At 41.1% G+C, this 4,239-nt stretch overlaps 1 non-coding gene across 1 annotated transcript; it reads right to left on the minus strand.

Annotated features, from left to right (window-relative positions):
• Nucleotides 1–1,273: 1,273 nt before the first annotated feature.
• TRNAM-CAU lies at nucleotides 1,274–1,346 on the minus strand. Its single transcript has one exon. It is a non-coding gene; the product is annotated as a tRNA-Met (tRNA).
• Between the last annotated feature and the right edge of the window lie 2,893 nt (nucleotides 1,347–4,239).

Consider the following 4,239-nt stretch of genomic DNA (forward strand, 5'->3'; position numbering starts at 1 on the left):
CTCTGCAGACAGAAATCAATGAGGATACGACCACAAAAGAAAGAAAAAAAAAGAAGAAGAAGGGGAAAGAGAATACACATCACCATGATGGCAAAACTTTATTTTTTTAAAAAATGAGATAGGTCGTTACCTCACTATTTTTACCTCCTTAAAATGCAGACATCAAGATGATCTGTTACATGCATTCTTCCACTGTCAGACCCAAAGTGACCATGCTTTGTGAACGCGTGTGTTAAATATGGAACAGTGTTCCTTCGGAAAGCGCTCAGGTGTAGGTGAGGGTGTGAGCGGACAGACATAAAGAAACATAGTTCGAGTCAAGAAGAAGGTTTAGGCGTGCGTAGGGACATTACCAGGAATCGCAGCCTGAGAAGCCCTGAGGAGAAAAGTGAAGTGGGAGGTTTGGGGCCCCTCTGCTTAGAGAATTGCCCCACTCCGAATCCTGAATGTTTCGTTTCTTCGTCCTGACGTCTTCTTCTTGGTTCCGGTGTCGAAAACACCGTGTGGTGGAGGGACTCTCTGCGCACCGTCTGGAGAGGGCTCGTGTGTGTTTGTGCTCAGGGCGACGTCCTGATCCCAGCGTGTCTGTGTCAGCGTCAGCAGCTTTGCTGGGATCCTGCAGCATCTGCGCGGTCATTCTGTTTTTGAAGAGACGGGCAGCTGCTGGACAACGGTGCCACACGTTGTCATCTCTGGGCAATGCAGGTAACCGTTCTCTAAAGGAAAAACCAGTGCCCTTCTCTGCGTCCCTCTCCTCACACAGAGAACATCGGTTGTTGGACCACTCGCTACTTGCCAAAATCTGGGAGAAGTGTCTCACACTTACTCTAGTAGATCAGTATCATTTAGTGTGTTCAGCTCACCTTGACAGTTACTTGTTAGTAACACCTAACCACTTAGGTGTTACGGTCCACATTTTACAAACATAGAATGAGTCTCTAAAAGTTAAATGAAACAGGAAAAAACTTCGTTCCAGGTCACTGATATGTAGTGTGATATGTAGACCTGAGATGTGGAGCTGTTTTTCTAAGTTCAAAACTTTTTTTTTTTTTAGTTCTTGGGAGAGCAGACAACTTCCTTTTGGTGGTGGCTTGCATCCCTTCTGTTTCAAATGAGGTTGAATGATCTATGTGTGGATTTAGACATTTACCCACAGATGCCTTTGTGGGGGGCATCCTTGAAACTGCCTGGCCACACGGGGCCTCTAAACACCTTTGCTTAAAGTTTTTATTATTTTCCTCAAATACCCTTTTATAGCACAGCAAAATAGCTATGCCCTCTCTGAGGCTCGAACTCAGGACCTTCAGATTATGAGACTGACGCGCTGCCCACTGCGCTAAGAGGGCTGTGGGGGTAGCCTTCAACATGAGGAATAATGCCTCTTCAAGTAGTAAACTCCTTAAAGAGAGAGGTATCCGCTCATCTATGTAGTTCAATACAACGATTGAGTGGATTTATAATAGCGTTCAAAAATGTTCTTTTCCCACATACCCTCCCACAGCAGTAGATTCCTAAGTAATCTAGAAGATAACTCAGCAAATGATGCATGTACTTTGGAAAAACAAAAAGACCTCATTATATTAATTGTAGCCCATAAGCAAAAGAACCAAAATGTGATTAGGCCCATCTAAAAGAGTAGGTGTATAAACATATAAATATCAACAAAAATTAAGCACTTGTCTACTTTGGTACAACTATCACTTTTTCCTTGGGTATTGGAAACTTATCCATTCTAGAAAAGCCAGAGTCAAGGTGCAGACAATTGAGTTGAAAAAATATTGAACAAGACTTATCAGTGAAAATAGAGTAACGAATGTACCTATCTGTGGCCACTCCTTCCTGAGGCCTCCAGAAATAACAATAAAAAGATCTTGAAAGGCATACATGCAAAGGACAAATGGAGAAAGAGAAAGAACAATAGCAATAAATTTGGAAGGTGGAAAATTATGTCATGGAAACCGTGTCTTCCTTTGTAGAACCTTCCAGAAACTCAGGAGCTGGTAGCACCAGATACTTCTGAAAGTGGAGGTAAACATGGAGCTAAAGACAGAAAACTGGTCTAGTTAGTTTGTTGAAAAACTAGGGAGGTCCTTGGGTGGCCTCCCCAAAACCGAACACCAGGCAGATTCTCCTGCCCTCACCAGGAAAAGACAGGAAGTATATTCTCTAAAGGGTAAAAAGGAAAGTCTCTGGACAAGAGATACCAGGCCCACTGAGGGTGGGGAGCCACTCTGGAAATGCAGCCACATACCAGGATAGAACTTCTCTAGTCTTTTCCCGTAGTTGGCTCCCCAAATACAGGAAGTCAGGATTGGACTTCTGCTTAAAAGTTCATACTCTGTGGGATATGACCAGCTCAAGAGAGGGAGGAAGAAACATAGGGTACGAAAATCAGGAATCGCCTCAAAGAAAACAGGGCAGCAAAATGACCCTACAAAGAAGACCACCCGTGAGCACAGAGCTGTAGCAATCAGCTGTTTCGTACCTCATGCATAAACATGAGCAGAAAGTCGAGGATCATCAGACATTTGAGGAAATCATATAAAATAAAATACAAAGACTTAAACCTGTATTTTAAAAGAACTTGGAGGAAACAAAGATTATATAGGGGTAAGAAAAAAGTGTTTAATTAAATCAATATTCTTGGAGAGATAAGATACATTTGGATCCATAAAGCAAGAATAGATGATATAGAAAGTGAACATTTGGGATACATAAATTGCATTTTATTCATACAATAGAGTTACCTAAGGCAATGAGACTGAATAATTATTGCCGTGTGTCGTGATGAATCTCACAAACATGATACAGAAATTTAAAAAGCCAGACACACACACAAAAGTATATATTCTGTGATTCCACCTATATAACGTTACCACAAAAGGCCACAATGTTGAAATTTAGCATGATGGTTACTCTGGAGAGAGGGTGCAGAGAAAATCTTTTCAGTTTCCCATACAAAAATAAAAATAAAACAGGTCTTATACAAAGATCAGGAGTTGGAGTAATACTGAATTTCTCAACAGTAGCTAGAAACTATAAGATAATAAAGCAATTCCTTCAAATTTCTGAAGGAAAGTGATGTCCATATCCTGCAAATCATCAATTACTTGTGAAGTTCCACTGATGATATTTCCAAACATCCAAGGTCTTTCAAGATTTACCTTCCTTTTACCTTTGTTCAGGCAAGGAACTGGAAGCTCTCAGGAGCTAGATACACCAGAAATATACCCACGGAAAGAGACAGAAGGGATCCAGGAAATAGATGCACCAATGGAAGAAAGAAGCAATGAGATGTCCCAAGATGATGGCCAAGGGGGAGCGAGCCCAAGGTGACAGGTAAACAGCAAGCCTAGAGAGCCACAGTACAGTGATGTCCTCGAGATTCATTGACACAGAAGAGACTTACACAATTAGGGAAAGTTTAAGATTAAACATATGCATATTAGATACACGTACTATTGTAAGTATGTATAATTAAATTGCATACCTGTAGTATTGTAATGAAAATATTATGCACATTATGAAACAAAATGTAAATAAGAAAGGATGAAATAAAAAATACAAATAAGAATCCTGTCATGTTCTCCCCTTACCCTGGTTAATATCAGACACCCCTCTTGCTTGCACCCCACAGTGCACCCCTCATATAAGTGATAACTTCCTTGTGGTAGGTGATCAGATTAACCGGGGAAGATGGTGCCTTGAGGAAATGGGCCACAGAGAAGGTAAATGTGGACACCTGGGAGAGAAGACCAAACACTGGCAAGCCAGCCTCCGCTCACTCCAACATGAGGTCCTAGAGCCTCAAAAGACCTGGATCAGAGAATCATAAACTCCCAGAGAAAGCAAATACTTTTAAGACCATCTCAGTTACAGTGCTCAGTTTACCAAAGAGAACAATAGAACACTTCAGAATCTTGCCTAAATCTAGTTCTAAATCCATTTAACATATCTACACTTTATGGATGCCCAAATGAATGTATGAAAAATAAATAGAAAGAAAAAAATTTTTTTTTAATTTTCAAGTAATCTCTACACCCAACATAGGGCTTGAACTTATGATCCTGAGATCAAGAGTCATGTGCTCTACCTACTAGGCCAGCCAGGCACACTGCAAACCTAGAGAAATCTTACGTGTGTTTAATTTCTTGTCCTCATTGTCTTCCACTGCCTAACTGGGCTGCCAACTCTCTTGTTTGCCAGGATCCAGAATATGTGCTTTCTGGATCAATGCCT

Source organism: Neovison vison, chromosome 11 (genome assembly GCF_020171115.1).
Source record: "Neovison vison isolate M4711 chromosome 11, ASM_NN_V1, whole genome shotgun sequence".
Lineage (NCBI taxonomy): Eukaryota > Metazoa > Chordata > Mammalia > Carnivora > Mustelidae > Neogale > Neogale vison.